Raw genomic sequence first — 19,769 nt, forward strand, 5'->3', positions numbered from 1 at the left:
GGCTGGTTAACTCAGTTGGTTAGAGCGCGGTGCTCTTTACAACAAGGTTCTCTCCATGACTAGATTGAAACAACTACTTGACTTGGAGCTGATGGGTCCTGGAAAAACACACTTTAAAAAAATTTTGTATATCTAATATACAATATTATATTAATTTTAGGTGTACACCATTGTCATTCAACATTTATACACTTAAAATAATGATTGCCATAATTTCAGCAACCATCTGGCACCATACTGTGCTATCACAATATTATTGACGATATTTCCTATGCCATACATTACATATCCATGACTTATTTGTTTTACACCTGGAAATTTGAAACTCTTATTCCCCTTCACCCTTTCCCCCCTTTTTCAATTGCAGTTGACATTCAATATTATTTTATACTAATTTCAGGTGTACAGCATAGTGGTTAGACATTTATATAAGAAGTGATCCCCCCGACTAGTTTAGTACCCACCTGGCACTGTAAATCATTAATACCATATTATTGACTGTATTCCCTATGCTTTACTTTACATCCCATGACTGTTTTGTAACTACCAATTTGTAATTCTTAATTCCTTCACGTTTTCACCCTGCCCCTCAACCCTCCTCCTATCACCCCGATAAATCAAGTATCCATCTGATACCATACAAAGCTATTACTGTATTATTGACTGTATTCCTTATGCTATACCCAACATCCCCATGACTACTTTGTAACAACCAATTTGTACTTCTTAATCCCTTCTCTTTTTTCACCCAACCCTCCCCCCCAAATCTCCTCCCATCTGGCAACCATCAAAATGTTCTCTGTACCTATGAGGTTATTTTTGTTTTGTTTGTTTGTTTATTTTGTTGTTTAGGTTCCACATATAAGCAAAATCTGTCTTTTTGCATCTGTCTTTCTCTGTCTGACACTCCACTCAGCACAACACATGCCAACTCCATCCATGCTGCCACAGATGGCAAGAACCCATTCCTTTCCATGGCAGAGCAACATTCCCTTTTATATATGTACAACATACTCTTTAGCTAGTCATCCATTGACAGGCACCCAGGCTACACCCACATCTTGGCCATTGTAAACAATACTGCAATGAACATATGGAAGTACATTTCCCCTCGAAGTAGCGTTTTGGGTTTCTTAGGATAAATACCCAGAAGTGGGAATCACTGGGTCCATTTTTGTCTCTTGTTATAGCCTTTATTTTAAAATCTATTTTGTCTGGTGTAAGTATTGGTACCCCAGTTTATTTTTATACTACTTTTTTCATTTCCATTTTCATGGAATATCTTTTTACTGTCCCTTTACTTTCAGTTTGTATGCATCTTTCAATCTGAAGTGAGTCTCTTGGAAGCAGCATGTGTAAGGGTCTTGTTTTCTTAACCATCCAGCCACCCTATCTTTTGATTGGAGCATTTATTCCATTTACAATGAAAGTAATGTTGATAGGTATGTGGTTATTGCCATTTTATTTTTCATATTTTTAAACTTTTATTTTTCATCTTAAAGAAATTTCTCTAAGATTTCTTGTAATATTGGTTTGGTGGTGATTAACTCCTTTAGCTTTTTCTGGGAAGCTGTTTATCTCTCCTTTAATTTTAAATGACAGCCTTGCTTGGGAGAGTAGTCTTGGTTGTAGGTCTTTGTTTTTCAGAACTTTGAATATTTTCTGCCACTTCCTTCTGGCCTACAAAGTTTCTGTTGAGAAATCAGCTGTCATTCCTATGGGGGCTCCCTCGTAGGTAACTAACTGCTTTTCTCTTGCTGCATGTAAGATTCTCTCTGTCTCTAACTTTTGGCATTTTAATTATGATGTGCCTTGGTGTGGGCCTCTTGTGTTCATCTTGTTTGGGACTCGCTGCACTTCCTGGCCTTCTGTATCTATTTTCTTCCTCATGTTAGGGAAGTTTTCTGTCATAATTTCTTCAAGTAGATTTTCAGTCCCTTGTACTCCTCTCTTCTCTTTCTGGTACCACTATGATCCAAGTGTAGGTATGCTTGATGTTGTCCCTGAGGCCTCTTAAACTTCCTTCGATTTTTTGGATTTTTTTTTTCTTTTTGCTGTTCTGATTGGGTGTTTCCTGTTACCTTATCTTCTCTATTGTTGGTTCTATCCCCTGCTTCATCTAATCTACTGTTGATTCCCTGTCATGTATTCTTTATTTCACTGGTTGTATTCTTCTTTTTTTTCTTTTTCTTTTCTTTTCTTTCTTTATTTTTTATTAGTTTCAGGTGCACAAGACAAAGTAATACTTAGACGTTAATCATTTATATCCCTCACACTGTGTGAACCCCCCTCCCCCCATCCACTATCCCTCTGACATCGCATTGAGCCATTACATTTCCACTGTCTCTATTCCTAATGTTGTACTCTGCTTCTTGTAAGTATATACATACATATATTGTAAGTATATACATACAATAATGTATGCCAACTATAATTATATATAATTATAGTTGGCATACATTATTGTTCAGCTTCAGGTGTACAGTGCAGTGATCAGGCATCTACATCATCCCTGAGGTGGTCTCCCAAATGGGACACGTGTCCATCGGATACCCTACAAAATCTTTACAATATTATTGATTATGTTCCCCAAATTAATTTTCAAAACCCCGTGGCCATCTTGTGGTTACCGACTGTTTTCTAATACCCTCACCTTCCCCCTTATCCCCATCCCCCCGCCCATCTAGCAACCCTCAGTTTTTCCTCTATGTCTCTAAAACTGTCTCTGATTAGTTCATTCACTTATTTTTTTTCTTTAGATTCCACATATAAGTGAGATCATATGGTATTTGTCTTTCTCTGTCTGACTTATTTCACTTAACATAATGTTCTCTAGGTCCGTCCATGTTGTTGCAAATGGTAAGATTTCTTTCTTCTTTATGGCTGCGTAATACTCCATTGTATAAATGTACCACAGTTTCTTAATCCAGTCATCTACCGATGGGCATTTCCATTGTTTCCATGTCTTGGCTATTGTGTATAGTGCTGCAATAAACATAGGAGTGCATAAATATTTTTGAATTAGAGTTTTGGATTTCTCCGGATAGATACCTAGGAGTGGAATTGCTGGATCATAAGGTAGTTCCATTTTCAGATTTTTGAGATACCTCCATACTGTTTTCCATAGTGGCTGCACCAATCTGCAATCCCACCAACAGTGCACAAGCGTTCCCTTTTCTCCACATCCTCCCCAGCACATGGTGTTTGTTGATTTATTGATGATAGCCATTTTGACTGGGGTGAGGTGGTATCTCATTGTGGTTTTTATTTGCATTTCTCTGATGGTTAGTGAGGTTGAGCATTTCTTCATACGTCTGTTTGCCATCTGTAGGTCCTTTTTAGAAAAATGTCTCTTCATGTCCTCTGACCATTTTTTAATTGGGTTGTTTGTTTTTTTGGAGTTGAGTTGAGTGAGTTTTTTTTATAAATTTGTGATATTAACCCCTTATCAGATATATCATTGGAAAATATCTTTTCCCATTCAGTAGGATCCCTTTTTGTTTTATTGATGGTTTCCTTTGCTGTGAAAACACTTTTTAGTTTGATGTAATTCCACATGTTTATTTTTTCTCTTACTTCCCTCATGTGAGGGGATATATCAGTAAAAATCTTACTCCGGGTAATGTCTGTGAGGTTTCTTCCTATATTTTCTTCTAGGAATTTTATGGTTTCAGATCTTACATTTAAATCTTTAAGCCATTTTGAATTTATTTTTGTATATGGTGTAAGGAGGTGATCCAGCTTCATCTTTTTGCATGTGTCTGTCCAAGTTTCCCAGCACCATTTATTGAATAGACTGTCTTTACCCCACCGTGCATTCTTGCTTCCATTGTCGTAGATTAAATGGCCATATAGGCATGGATTTATTTCTGGACTCTCTATTCTGTTCCATTGATCTATGTGTCTGTTTTGATGCCAGTACCATGCTGTTTTGATTACTGTAGACTTGTAGTATAATTTGATGTCAGGTATTGTTATACCTCCCACTTTGTTCTTATTTCTCAAGATGGCTGAGGGTATCCAGGGTCTTTTATGGTCCCTTATAAATTTTAGGATTACATGTTCTATTTCTGTGAAAAACGTCATTGGTAGTTTGATAGGAATTGCATTGAATATGTATATTGCGTTAGGCAGTATGGACATTTTAAGAATATTAATTCTTCCTATCCATGAACATGGTATGTGTTTCCATCTATTTGTATTTTCTTTCATTTCTTTCTTCAGTGTCTTATAATTTTCTGAATACACATCTTTTACTTCTTTGGTTAAATTTATTCCCAGGTACTTTTTAGTCTTTGGAGCAATTGTAAATGGGATTGTTTTTTTAATTTCTCCTTCTGATGTTTTATTATTGGTATATAGAAATGCAACTGATTTCTGAATATTAATTTTATATCCTGCTACTTTACTAAATTCATCTATCAGCTGTAATAGCTTCTTGGTGGAGTCTTTCAGGTTCTCTCTATATAGTATCATATCATCTGCATATAATGACAATTTTACTTCCTCCTTACCGATTTGGATGCCTTTCATTTCTTTTTCTTATCTGATTGCTGTGGCTAGAACTTCCAGCACTATGTTGAATAGAAGTGGAGAAAGTGGGCAACCTTGCCTTGTTCCTGACCTTAAGGGGAATGGTTTTAGCTTTTCCCCATTGAGTATGATGTTAGCTGTGGGTTTATCATATATGATAAATTATCATGTTGAGATATGATCCCTCTATTCCCACTTTCTTAAGGGTTTTTATCATAAATGGCTGCTGGATTTTATCAAATGCTTTTTCTGCATCTATTGATATGATCATGTGATTTTTATTTTTCATTTTATTAATGTGGTGTATCACATTAATTGATTTGCAGATGTTGAACCACCCTTGCATACCAGAGATGAATCCCACTTGATCATGGTGTATGATCTTTTTAATGTATTGCTGAATTCTGTTCGCTAATATTTTGTTGAGGATTTTTGCATCTATGTTCATTAGCGATATCGGCCTGTAGTTTTCCTTTTTTGTGGTATCTTTGTCTGATTTTGGGGTCAGGGTGATAGTGGCTTCATAAAAAGTGTTTGGGAGTCTTCCCTCCTTCTGGATTTTTTGGAAGAGCTTGAGGAGACTAGGTGATAATTCTTTTTTGAACGTTTTGTAAAATTCACCTGTAAAGCCATCTGGTCCAGAGCTTTTGTTTGTTGGGACATTGTTGATTACTGGTTCAATTTCCCTGGTGGTATTCAGTCTATTCATGTTTTCTGTTTCTTCTTGAGTTAGCCTTGGAAGGTTGTACGTGTCTAGAAAATTGTCCATTTCTTCCAGATTGTCAAATTTGTTGGCATATAGTTGCTCATAGTAATTTCTTAAAATTTTTTGTATTTCTGTTGTGTCTGTTGTCACTTCTCCTCTTTCGTTTCTGATTTTATTAATTTGGGTCCTCTGTTTTTTTTTTAATGAGTCTGGCTAAAAGTTTGTCAATTTTGTTTATCTTCTCTAAGAACCAACTCTTGGATTCATTGATCTTTTGTATTATTTTTCTGGTTTCTATTTCATTTATTTCTGCTCTGATCTTTTGTATCTCCTTCCTTGTACTCCCTTTGGGCTTATTTTGCTGTTGTTTTTCCAGATCCCTTAAAGTGTGAAGATAAACTGTTGATTAGTGATGTTTCTTGTTTCTTTAGGTAGACCTGCAATGTTATGAATTTCCCTATTAGGACTGCTTTCGCAGCATCCCATAGATTTTGGGTCATCGTGTTTTCATTTTCGTTTATCTCGAGATGTCTTTTGATTTCTTCCTTGATCTCTTGCTTGACCTATTCATTATTTAGTAACATGTTATTCAGCCTCCATGAATTTGTGTGTCTGCCAGTTTTTTTTCCTGTAGTTCATTTCTAATTTCATAGCACTGTTGTCAGAGAAGACAATTGGTATGATTTCAATTTTCTTAAATTTATCAAGACTTGTTTTGTGGCCTAACACATGGTCTATCTTGGAAAATGTTCCATGTGCGCTTGAGAAGAACGTGTATTCTACAGCATTGGGGTGAAATGCTCTGAAAATATTGATTAAATCCAAGTGGTCCAATATATCATTTAAGGCTGTTGTTTCCATATTGATTTTCTTTCTGGAAGACCTGTCCCTTGTTGTCAGAGGTGTGTTGAAGTCCCCTACTATGATAGTGTTACTGTTGACCTCTGTCTTTATGTCAGTCAATATCTGTTTTATATATTTAGGTGCTCCTATGTTGAGTGCATAGATGTTTACTAGGGTTATGTCCTCTTGTTGGATCGATCCCTTTATTATTATATAGTGCCCATCTTTGTCTTTTAATATTTTCTTCATTTTAAAGTCTATTTTGTCAGATATAAGTATTGCAACTCCAGCTTTTTTCTCATTTCAATTTGCATGAAATATCTTACTCCAACCCTTCACTTTCAGCCTGTGTGTGTCTTTTGATCTGAAGTGAGTCTCTTGTATACAGTATATACAAGGGTCTTGCTTTCTTATCCACTCAGCCACCCTATGTCTCTTGATTGGAGCATTTAATCCATTTACATTTAAAATGATTATTGATAGGTACATAGTTATTGCCATTTTTAAATTTATAGTTAGATTGTTTTCATCTTTCTTCTATTTACAGAAGTCCTTTTAATATTTCTTGCAATGCTGGCTTGGTGGTAATAAATTCCTTTAGCTTATTCTTTTCTGGGAAGCTCTTTGTCTCTCCGTCAACTTTAAATGATAGCCTTGCTGGATAAAGCAATCTAGGTTGTAGGCCTTTGTTTTCCATCACTTTGAGTATCTCCTGCCACTCCCTCCTGGCCTTCAATGTTTCTGTAGAAAAGTCATTTGATAGTCTTGTGGGAGTTCCCTTGTATGTAACCCGCTGTCTTTCTCTTGCTGCTTTTAGGATTCTCTCTTTGTCTTTAACTTTTGCCATTTTAACTATAATGTGTCTTGGTGTGGACCTGTTTGGGTTTACCCTGGTTGGAACTCTCTGCACTTCCTGGGCTTGTATGTTGGTTTCCTTCATCAGGTTAGGGAAGTTTTCAGACATTATTTCTTCAAATATGTTCTCAATCCCTTTCTTCCTCTCTTCACCTTCTGGTATTCCTATGATGCGCATGTTGTTGCGCTTGATGTTGTCCCAGAGGTCTCTTGAACCATCTTCATTGTTTTTTATTCTTTTTTCTTTCTGTTGTTCTGTTTGGATGATCTCTGTTAACTTGTCTTCTAAGTCGCCAATTCGATCCTCTGCTTCATCTAACCTGCTGTTAATTCCCTCAAGTGAGTTCTTTATTTTGGTAATTGTGTTCTTTAGTTCTAACTGGTTGTTCGTTATGATTTCTACGTCCTTCTTTATGTTGTCTCTAAGCTCCTTAAACATTCTTATCATCAGTGTTCTGAACTCTGTCTCTGATAGGTTGGTTACCTCTGTTTCATTTGGTTCCATTTCTGGAGGTTTCTTCTGTTCTTTTATTTGGGACATGTTTCTTTGTTTCCCCATTCTGGCTGACTCTCTGTGTTTGCTTTGATGTATTAGGTAGCGCCCCTAGAGTTCTTAGTTCTTGCTGGATTATCTTATGTAGTATGTGTCCTTTATATTTGACTTGCACTACTTCGTACTTCTCCTCTGCGTGTGCTCCAAAGGTGACTCTTGTGTTGTGTATATTGTCCTGTTAAAGAAGATCTTTAATTGTTTTTCGCTTGTGAGTAGGTGGGGTTAACTCCTAGACTGACTAGTTGTATGTAAGACTTGGCTCTGCCCACCTCAGGGTGTTCTGCTGTGTGAGGGTTGATCGCTTATTGTGGTTTGGCCTCTATGGGCTCTTGTGCCTGTAAAGAACTCCCTCTGGGAGTGTCACTTGTAGGTCAAACCTGGTAGTACTCTAGTTTGGTCTGGAGTTGGCCTCTGGGTATGTTGAGTCTTGTGCCTCTTAAGCTGGGCCCTGATAGGGCAATTTCAGAACAAAGCAAATCACCAAGCACAACAACAACAACAACAAAGAAAAAATCAAATATATTCACATGTAAAAACAACCAACAACCCCCACTCAACACAGGCAAAGATATCAAAGATATGAAGACAAAACAAAACAAAACATAACAAAACAAAAACTAGTGCCAGTCTTGGCTTAAGCCCACCAAGTAATCTCCAGGTTGTCCTCTGCTGTACCAAAGAGTCCCTTGCATATTGTGCAGGCAGAGCTGGCCACCTGGTGCCCAGATTGATGTTGGGACTGCAGATTTAGATGCGTGGGGCTGAGGGGTCTGGATGGTAGTTTCTACAAAGTCAGTGCAGCTTCTGCCCTTGCCTGCACATATGCACACTGAGAGTAGCACCACCAGCCCTGTGTCCAGTTCTCCTGAGTCTTAGGGCACTTCTTCCGTGTGTGTGTGTGTGTGTGTGTGTGTGTGTGTGTGTGTGTGGCGGGCAGGAGATTTCTGAGCTGCTGAAAGCAGGGAGCTGCGTCTGTCGCTTACTGCTAATCCCTGGGAGTGCTTCCGCAATTGTAATTGCCCTGCCCTAGGCAGGCCAGAAAGGGTGGGGGCTGGGGATGGATGGGTCTTCTCTCTCCCAGCCCAGCCGTGTCCCAATCTTCCTGCAGGCCAGAAAAGGGGGTGGTTGGGGGTGTAGGAGTCTCTTCTCTCCTAGCCCAGCAAAAATCACACTCTTCCCAGCCTTTTCCCTGGGTTAGAGCTGCCCGCCCCGTCTTCCCAGAGCCTGAGCACTAAGGCTCCTCTGTAATCTGACACTACTTCTCAGTTCAGGGGCCAGTTTAAGTCTCTGGAAGGGCGGGGGTAGGATTGGAAGAGCGGGGGGTGGGTGTGGGGGGGGGACCAGGTATGGAATTTTGTTCTTTGTCTGGCCTAGGGCCCAACTGGAGGTATTAGCTGAGGTTATTGCCTCAAATGCTGGATATGCTGCCCCCTCGGCGGGAGAGATCAGCTGTGGGACGCAGGGAAAGAGCCCACCTCCTGGCTTTTGTGTTCTCTGTTCCTTCCTGGGATCGCCTGCATCTCTCCAACTGTGGATGCTGGCTGTGTTTCCACAGCCGCAGATGTGGGCCGCGTCTCCACAGCCGAAGGTGTGGGCTGCGTCCCCACAGCCACAGGTGTGGACCGCGTTTCCACTCCACTCCCTTCCCTCTTCCCCTACTCGTCCAATTTGCCCACCTGCAAGTAATTCTTGCATAAGTCTCTTACCTATTCTCCTTGGTGAGCAGAGAGTCCTTTGATGGGTTATATGTCCCGTTTGTGATAAGATCCGGAGGAGAACTCATAAAGTGTGCCCCACTGCTGCCATTCCTATGACATCACTCGTATTCTTCATTTCTGACTGGTTCTTTTTCATGTTTTCTATCTCCATATTTATGTTTCCTTTCTCTTTTTTGAAGTTTTTCCTGAGATTGTTGAGCATCCTTATAACCAGTGTTTGGAACTCTGCATCTGGTAGATTGCTTTTCTCCAGTTTGTTTAGGTCTTCTGGAGCTTTGTTCTGTTCTTTTATTTGGAACATGTTTTTTTGTCCCCCCATTTTGGCTCCCTGTTTTTGTTTCTATGTATTAGGTAGGGCTGCCATGTCTTCTGGGCTTAGTAGAGTGGCCTTATGTAGTAGGTGTGCTGTGGGGCTCAGTGGCACAGTCTTCCTGGTCATTGAGCTGCATACTCCAGGTGTGTCCCTTGTATGGGTTGTGTGCGCCCACCTCTTGCAGTTGATCCTTGGTTGCCATTTGCACATCAATGGGAGGGCTTGACCAGTTTGTTTTCAAAGTTGGCCACTAGGGGCGCCAGCCCCAGGACAACCTTGGAGGAGATCTGCTGCACGTCAAGTTCAGCTGCAGCTCCTGCCCCACCTGGGGTCACTCAATAGGAGCCATAAACAAATCTGTAGATGGCTGCCACCTATGCCATACTAGAAAGTGCCTCGAGAGGCCAAGCTGCGAACCAAGGCCAGTTACCGCTAGTGTTGAGCTTAGGGCTGCTCAGCCAGAGGTACAGGACAAGCTAAAGCCAGATGCGGCTTGTCTATGTTCTACAAACCTTTGAGAGATTCTAGGAAAATCTGCAGCATGAGCTAACACAGTAGTTTGTACTAAAAGCTGCTGGAAGTGGCTTGGATGTGCCTGAAAGTTGGGCAGGAGGAGATCTAGAATCACTGGGGTGTGACAAACGAATGACATTAGCTGGCTTAATGGAGACTCAGATATGGCAGCCATCTGCAACTGCATGCTGGGAAGGGGGAGGGCTCATCAAAGAAACATTAGCCTCCACCAACTCCTCCATCCAGGAGAAAGCTGCCCCTCCAGCCCCCATCCCAAGCCAGATGACTCAGTTACCCTCTGCATGTCTGTGCCACCTCTCCAGCTGCTGCCCCAGCTCCAGAACTCAGAGCCAGTGATCCTTCAGTGAGTAAGTCTTTGCATGGTCTTTGTCAGCTGTCCTCTGTCTTACTTAGTTACTATCTCTGCTGGTTTTCACAGCCAGGAATTATGGGGACTTCTCTCTCCAGCACTGGAAACCTGGGTTGGGGAGGGACTGGGACCCTTCAGTAGTCCGGGGTGGGGGGGAGACCTCCACAGCTGATATATCTCTCCCTGTTTTTAATTGTCACACATGGGTGTGGGACCAGCCTGTTTCGTGTCTGCCCTTCCTACCAGTCTCAAGGTGGCTTCTTCCATATGTCCTTAGTTGTAGGGCTTTGGTTCAGCAAGATTTCAGGTGATTCTCAATGATGATTGTTTTGCAGTTTAGTTATAATTTTAATGTGGTCGTGAGAGAAGGTAAGCACAGAATTTACCTACTGTGCCATCTTGTCCAGAACCTGCGTCATCTTCTATCTTAAAATTTTTAACTTTTAAAAATAACATGTACTTTACAAGCCTCTTAACAGCAATTAATTTTTTACTGACAAAATTTTTATAAAAGGAAATTAAATAATTGCAATATTAAAACAGATCGTTTGTGGATTAGTAATGGAAAATAAAATTTTTTTTTCTGAAAGTTTTTTATCTTAATGCGTATGTTGTAGATTTAAATTAGAAACTCAGTTATACGATTCTGGTATAGTAAACAGTCAACAGGTGACTTAAATTGTAATACAAAATGCAAAATTTAGTTAGTACACTAATACCAGTAGGGAATGTTAAGTTTTTCCCCCTTCTTTCACCTCCCCCCTCCCACTCTGATTCAAGCCATTGTTTCTCAGTCTAGTTGTGTAGGACACAGCTCCCTGGCCCATGCTGGTATTATGAGTCTTACGCTCCCCCGCCACCCCCGTTGAAGCAGTTGGTCGCCGGTTGTCGGTCGGCTGCTCACAGTAGCTCACAGCAGCTCTTGTCTGCTGCTAGCTGCTCACAATGGCTGCCGGCCACTCATTCTGGCCACCAGCCACTCATAGCAGCACACTGCAGCTTACGCCAACCTCCGGCTGCTCACCGCAGTCCAGCTCCAGGGAGTGCTGTTGTTCACAATCTTAGCTGTAAAGGGCACAGCTCACTGGCCCATGTGGGAATCCAACAGGCGACCTTGGTGTTAGGAACATGGCGCTCCAACCACCTGAGCCACCCAGCTGGCCTGCGGAATTTTAAAAGTTTTAAAGACGTTCACAGATTAGTACATCAGACTGAAAGAGAGCTCCTTGTTTAAAAGCACAGATTTATTTAGATGAGTTAGCTCAACAGGTCTTTGATTATCGACTAATTCCCTTTTCAGAAGTTAATAAAGAATCATATACATTCTATACTCTTTGAAGAAGGCACTTTTCTTCTATCCATCAAAAATTATCAATGTATGAGTATACTGATTTTGTTAAAATAAGACATATTATTGCCGTCTCCTGGAAAATTGTTATAATAATTATGCAAATTACCCATCTTTGAAGTGTACAAAAATCCACAATAGTAAAGATGTCTCTCATGTCATCAGCTCCCCGCTTGGATGTGGTGTCTTTGTGCAGTGCACAGTTTGAACAACTGTACATCCTGCTCTTAGTTACCTTCTGGGTTCAGTCACATGGATTTTTCTGGATACCTTCCTTGTTAAAAGGGTGACTCTGAAGAGGAACCTGAGTTTCCCCTCTGCTTAATAATAGCAGAAGAGATGATGAGAGAGAAGCCTGGGGGAATATTTCCTTCCAGATTTGTAGATAGGACATGGGTAGTTTGTAGAGAGGAAATAGGCAGGTACCTCTATGTTGTTGAGTTATCCTATATACCCCTACATGTTCTAAAACTCACCCCTCACCAAGGCTTGGTTTCAAAAAGGAGGTTGTGAGGGGGATAAAACAGGAGAACCCAAGTGCCTACTTTTTCCACCTTTTCTGTCTCCCTCTTTCTCTTTCCTTCCTGCACTCTCTTATGTCTTCTACTTCATATACTGCCTTTTCTAACTGCCAAACCTTAAAGGCTGACAGTTTTCCTTCCATACCATGAGCAATCTAGTACTTATGACTGACCCTTGAAGTGAGAGCTAAAGGAATCTAGTGAACCTTTCTAGCCACTGGCTAGCAAGACCCATAGCTGCCTCTCCTGTACAGAGCTGCAATGGCAAGCGAAGATATTGATATTGTGGGGCATCGCTTCAGAGGAAAACCACAGAGCATCGAGTAGTGGTCCTTCTTCTTAATGGCTTTGAGGGACAAATTGTGTCCTGTTATTTTAAAAGGGAAAATCACACTGATTTCATTTTAGTTCTTGATCAAGACCATCTGAATATTGCACTTAAATCATCATAAGCTTTAAAAGAATTTCTAAGTAACTGACTACTCTAATTTGCTCACCAGAAAACTATGAGAACTTAAATCACAGGGTGGCCATCAAGTCTGGAAACATAGATACTATTATTTTGTCAAATGAAATATGATCTCAATAAAGCATTTAGTATATATTTAACTCTTGTGTTAGTTTCCTACTGCTGCTATAACAAGCTACCCACAAACGCAGTGCCTTAAAACAACACAAATTTATTATCTTATAGTTCTGGAGGTTAGAAGTTCAAAATGGGTTTTATGGGGCTAAAATCAAGTCCACAGCAGGGCTGCATTTCTTTTGGAGGCTCTAGGGCAGACTTTGTTCTTGTAGCCTCCAGCTTCTTGAGGCCCACCACATTCCTTGGCTCGTGACCCTTTCCTCTGCACCCTATCTTCAGGGTGCAATACTCGACTGTCTATTTCCATTGTCACATATCCTCTAACTTTGGCCCTCCTGCCTCCCTATGACTAGGATCCTTGTGAGACCATTGGGCCTATCTAGATAATTAATTAATCCAAGAGAATCTCCCCATCTCAAAAATCCATAAAGTAGTCACATCTGCAAAGACCTTTTTTGCCATGTAAGTTAACACAGTTTCAGGTTCTGGGTGTTAGAACATGGGCATCTTTGTGGGTGGGGGGGTGATGGTGGTGTTATCTGGACTATCACACCTATATTTCCAGATTCAATAGTCACTCTGGTATTTAAATAAAATCTGTACATTTAGAAATTACTAGGCTTGTCTGTAGACGCTAAGCATGCAATGATACGATGACACGCTTTCTGAATCTATCAGATATTAGTATGATAGGCATGGAGCCTGACAAACTTGAGGAAGAGAGCCACAGAATAACAATCCATAACTCACTACAAGCAACTACGCTCTTATCCGTGGTGTGTGTTGTCCAGACTCTGGGGCTGCTGACTAGCTTTTCCTTAAGAAACAGAGGGGGGCTTGTGGATCCTGCTGTCATGGAGACAAAACTGGTACTCCATGCGGACCCCCAACTATCTCTTTTTTCTATTTATGCCATCGCCTGCCTCCTTTACAGGGTTTTGCTCCTAAAACCCAGTGTGCCTCGTGCCTCGCTCTTCTTTAGCAGACTGCCTCAGACTCATCCCAGAGAGCCTGGGAATTTACACCACCCCTTCCCTGCACAGCCCTTGACTGCTGACCAGCAGGTGGGGCTGGAGGGGAGCAAAGATGCAAGTAACTCCCTGCAGGTAAGACTGACCCTCTGTTCTTGCTCAAACCTTCCTGGCCGTAAGGTCTCCACGAGCCTCATCACTTGCCATGAACCAGCCTTTCAGGGTCTGCTTCTGGGAAACCCCACCTTGAAACCCTCTGAATGAAACCTTTAAAAACATCACAAAAGGATCCAGGACAGATACATGCATCTTAGAGAGAGAGTAAAACTGGACTGTTGTCTAACTGTAGCCATAAAGCATCTCAAACAGCACTGTACTTTTCAATCTTCCAGTAGCCACTTAAAGAAAAGTAGAAAGAAACTGGTGGAATCTATTTTAATAATATATTTTCTTTAACCCAATATACTCAAAATTGCATAATTTCAATGTGCCATCAGTATAAACACTAATGACAATTGTACATTTGATCTTTCCTACCAAGTCTTTGAAATCCCATCTTTTGCACTCACACCACATTTCTTTTTTTTTTTTAAATTAAAGTTTATTGGGGTGACAATTGTTAGTAAAGTTACGTAGATTTCAGGTGTACAATTCTGTATTACATCATCTATAAATCCCATTGTGTGTTCACTACCCAGAGTCAGTTCTCCTTCCATCACCATATATTTGATCTCCTTTACCCTCATCTACCACCCCCAACCCCCTTACCCTCTGGTAACCACTAAACTATTGTCTGTGTCTATGAGTTTTTGTTTCTCATTTGTTTGTCTTGTTCTTTTGCTGTTTTTGGTTTATATACCACATATCAGTGAAATCATACTGTTCTCTTCTTTTTCTGTCTGACTTATTTCACTTAGCATTATACTCTCAAGATCCATCCATGTTGTTACAAATGTTCCTATATCATCTTTTCTTACCACCAAATAGTATTCCAGTGTGTATATATACCACAACTTCTTTATCCATTCATCTATCGAAGGACATTTTGGTTGTTTCCATGTCTTGGCCACGGTAAATAAAGCTGAAATGAACATTGGAGCACACGTGTATTTATATATAAATGTTTTCAGATTTTTTTGGTAGATACCCAGGAGAGGGATTGCTGGGTCATATGGTAAGTCTATTCATAATTTTTTGAGGAACCTCCACACTGCCTTCCATAGCGGCTGCACCAGTCTGCATTCCCACCAACATTTCAATGCAGTCACACCACATTTCAATTCAAACTAAGCATGTTTTGAGAGCTCAATAGCCACATGTGACTGTGGGTACTGTATTGGACCTCACAGTTCTAGAGCATAACTATGTCAGGAAGAAAATTTGTAAAATTAGCAAGGAGAGCAGAATGGTGAGGGGAAGGCATGCTGTCTGTGGGGTGGGGGTGGGGGAGGCATCTTTGCCACAGGTTACCCCATTCTCTTCCCACTGGGATGCATGGAGCTCTTCCAGGACCCTACTCACAGCCCCTTCCCATTCTCAATGAATTTACTTTGCAGGCTGTGCAGTAGGGGAGAGGCTAGCCTGCTCATAACACCTTCAGGTTTTAGGTCCCTGGGACTGTTCCCATGCTAGTGAACAAATAGCATTTTTGTTTTGTACATGACTCTGGCATTTGGTTTTATTCATGGGTAATCAGAGCCTGTCCTTGAGAGCGCATCCATACTTGGTATGAGATGAAATCAGGCTTCCAATCCTGCAAGGAAGAAAGAATGAGCCTTAGCGAGGAGGGAACGTGAGTGTGTAGGACTCTGCTGACCCTTTCATTGGTAAATGCATCCACTCATCTGTCCTGTCCCCAGCCTCAGCCTGGGGTATTCTACATGTATATGGACTTATTAATTTCTGCTGTCGCCTCACAGGTTAATGTCCTTGGTTTTCAAGCCCTTCAGGATTGATCCCCTATTTGCTTTTCAAGTCTCATCTTTCTTCCTTCCACTCTTACCTCTGAGCTTTTCACATACTTAGAAAACTCTTTTCCTTCCCCCCTGTGCTGCAACTCTAAGCCTTTTTTTTTAAGCATAGGCATAAGCTGGTATAAATCCCTAAATGTTTTTATTTCTATATTAGAAATAAGATAAAAATATTATCATCTAAATTGTGAACAAATGGCTCTAGCTTCCAACGATTTCTGTAGTGAATATGTTTTTGGTAATCTAAAATAGTTTTTGGAAGTACAATGAAGAAAACTTGGCAAGGTGCATGTTAATTCTGAAGTAGAGAAAAATCTTTGCTATCTGTATTGAGTGGTTTGAAGATCAAAGCATGAGATGGCATACTGAAGGACAGATTGAAATACTCTGACATCAGAAGGCCTGTATACAGCTTTATTAGCAGAAGCCGGTGGGCTCAAGACCCACAGAAATTAGGCCAAAGGAAGCCATGTTCCGGGAAAGTAAAAATTACTACAAATCAATTATGAACCCACCTGAACGAGAATTAAGTCGTTAAGTACACCTCCTCCTTTTAGGTCGCAGCTTTCCCCCTTTCCTGTGGTTACTGTGGCACACACGTGGACAGTGCCAGTGAAAATTTTGCAACCTACTGACAATGTGACCTGAAGATTTTATATTTTAGATTTATTTATAGGCTAAATACAGGATAAGTTACTAAGCTTTCTAATATTTTCAGACTGATGCTAACCAAGAGGTTAATTCCAGTTAAAAAAAACAACTCTGGAGATTTGTATTGGTTGATTTAAACTACTAACATCCCACTGTTTTGAGGCAGTGAATGCCTTAGATGAGGAAGCCTCCCAGCTCGAGGCCCTCCCAGGCAGTGCTGGGAAGATGGTAGGAGCTTCATAAATACATGGTGGCTGGACAACTATGCTCCTGAACTACACACATTTAAGGACCTGTGGGTGACACAAGCCACATGCAGAGCTGGTACACACCAAGACAAGGGAGAATAAAATCTAATGAAGACTGATACCCTGCAAATCATGTGGCAGCCAAGGCAGTCCCCAGCACCTGGCTTCAGCAAAAGTATACCAAATAATCTAGAAGCAAAGAGATAAAAGGGACAGAGACATACTTTCTCTAAGGAGCACATTTTTAGGCAACATCAATGGGCAAACAAGTAGAAAAATGAATCAGCAGAACCTTTGAAAAGGGGAAGTAAATTTGTTGCACAAATGGCCCCAGGATCTCCATTAACTCCCAAGGTTTCAAGGTCTCAGGCAACTGCATCTGTGGGTCAGGGTCTACCGTGGGATGGTTTCAACCATTGTTTCTTTCCTTTGTTTCCTTTCTCATTTCAATAACTTTTATTATTTTTAATCAATGTAACACATTCATTACAACAAATACTCAAAATGTTTTTTTAATTATTCTTAATTAATGGCACAAATACTCAGAGTGACAAATACTCAAAGAGAGAGGGAGAAATGGAAGAAGGAAGGGGGAACAGCTAGAGATAGAGAGAGAAAGGGAGAGGAAGATAAACTGATTTATTATTTAGTATTTCTGAATTTGTCTGCTGTAGACAGTATTTATTAACTGTCAGTCATAGAAGTGAGGGTTTAGTGTTCTAACACCTTCTCTGCTTTACTTCTCCTCTCCTCATCCTCTCTTTATTACACTTTTTTTTGGTTAAAATGTACTAACCAAATTCAGTTAAATTATACTACTGTTTTTGGTGTCATTGCCTCTCATGATTTTGTCTTTTCCTTCCCTGAAATCATCCCTGAAATCCTTGAACTCATCACACTTGGGTAGGTTTTTTTTTCATTTATTTTAGTAGTAATCAGTGGACTCTCTCTGGGAATAGTTCTTCATATACTGTTATGGTATGTGGATGTGGTTTTTAAATCCAGTCAGTCATAAACCTTTAATTTTTTTCTCCTACAATTAAACAACAACATTAAATAGCAACATATCCAAATGTTCTTTGACCAGGCCATTTACACTAAATTTAGTCTTAAAGAGCCTTCTTTTTTGCCCTTCACATTAGATATCATTCTACCCAGCTGTAAAGTGACAGGTTCACAATATTTAAGATTCTGTCTCTATTGCTGCACTAAAGCACTTGAGTAAACTGCTTGAAATCATAGAACTGGGCTTATTGGGATTATCAGTTTATGAAGAAACTTGATTGAAAATTTCATTCCTTTTGGTCAACAGCCAGCCAAATACAAATAAGCAAGGGAGAGTAGACACTGTTTGTTTCAGTGCCCGAGATATGAATGTATTCCCCCGAGGAATGGTGAATATGGGAGGGCTCTGTCCACTGCCCGCAGCCCGCAGAACATAGCCTGGTAATGTTCCATCAGTCGAGATTTCGATGCTTATATTCCAGTCTATAGCATGACTCACATTCCAATAGTTACCACAACAAAGATATCTGTTCTTGCTGCATCAGTTTTCCATGACAAACAGAATAAAATGCCATCAAACAATTGCCCGTCGTAGATGTATCATGTCTGTGGAGCCAAGCACCGATTCACCGTCTCCTCATGAATAGCCTGTCGGACTGTTGAACACAGTATCTTCCACCAGGGACATGGAATAGCAGGTGCTTTTCTATGTTTTTCCCTTAGAACAATAAACCCCTTTATTACATGAGCTAAGATAGGAGGGAGGAGGATTTATTTACCTTTCTGGGACCTTGACTTTCCTTAGGTGGAACTCCAGCTCCTTGCCCTCTAGCACATAACCATCTGCTTGGCCACACTGGCCGGGTCCTGAAAGCGATCCATGTAAGAAGCTTGCTCTGCTGGAGCTGCTCCTCTAAAAGACTGCTGATTTTGGCATTCTTTTTTCTTTCATCATGCTTCTTCTGAATTTTTTTTGGAGTCAGCTTGGCTCTTCTTCAGGCCCAGGCACAGCACACAGTGGGACTTATACCACCGTCCATATCACGTGCTGTCGATGAGCACGACGCAGTTCTTTACTAGGGTCTTGGTGTGGACCAGTTCATTGCTGGATGCATTGTAGGCAACATCAATAATCCCTGTTTTGTGTGTACAACACTCCGATCCCCAGGAGAAGTTCCGCATATCCAGCCTCAATGCCTGGTACTTCTTGCCTCCCTGCACATGGACTGTGTATGTGGCTGGGGCCAATCTTGCTGTTGGCAGCAGGGCGTCTCAGCTCATATTTTCTCTTCTAGTGGTAGGGCTTTCTCTTGCCCCTGTTTTGCAGTGCTTCTGCCAACTGTCAGAGAGATGCCCATGGCTTAGTGCCGGCTGCTTTTCTATGTTACACTCCATTGACACTATGTTATCCTCTACTGCATCCTTTGACAAAGGGAGATTCCAAGTAGCTTTTCTTTCTCTTTCTAAGCATAACTTTTGTCATTAATTTTAGCACTACTTTCCTTTTCAGGAATCCAGTGGTTTGCACCTGCTTTTGCTATGAGTGATGTAACTTTATGTGTGGTTTCTGTTGTTTTAGGCTTTTCGGCTCTACATAAACACTAGAATTTATTTTTACTAGAAATCATTAAATCGAGCTTTTTCTAGGGGAGCTTATTAAGTTCACCAAAGGGATCACAGGGCCTTAAAGATGATGTGACAGCTTTAGGGGTTTCATGCTTTTTCTTTGGCAAAGTTGATAGTAGACAGCGTACTACCCATTTGCACTCTCCAGTGTTGGCCTATAAAGCAGAATTATTGCAGTTGGAGACTCTCTTAGTTCTAGCACATACAAATTCACATTTCAGATTCTCACTGAAGTCATGCTCCACATTTATTTTGAGACATTATTCTGAGTTACGTTAGCACTAGTATTTTCAATACTAGTTCTATGTTAGATGAGCCAGTTTTCTTTTTTGTTGTTGTTGTTTTTTTAAACCGGATTTATAAAACTGGTTTAAAGTTAAGCTTTTTGTTTTTTTCTAAAAATTTATTGGGGTGACAATTGTTAGTACAATTACATAGA

The 19,769-nt window shown here is 40.5% G+C and overlaps 1 pseudogene; it reads right to left on the reverse strand.

Moving 5' to 3' along the window:
- Positions 1-18,479: 18,479 nt before the first annotated feature.
- On the reverse strand, positions 18,480-19,568 carry LOC109460387 (small ribosomal subunit protein eS8 pseudogene; annotated as a pseudogene).
- Between the last annotated feature and the right edge of the window lie 201 nt (positions 19,569-19,769).

The sequence above is a fragment of the Rhinolophus sinicus genome, chromosome 4 (assembly GCF_057876585.1).
Source record: "Rhinolophus sinicus isolate RSI-liver-muscle chromosome 4, RSI-T2T, whole genome shotgun sequence".
Lineage (NCBI taxonomy): Eukaryota > Metazoa > Chordata > Mammalia > Chiroptera > Rhinolophidae > Rhinolophus > Rhinolophus sinicus.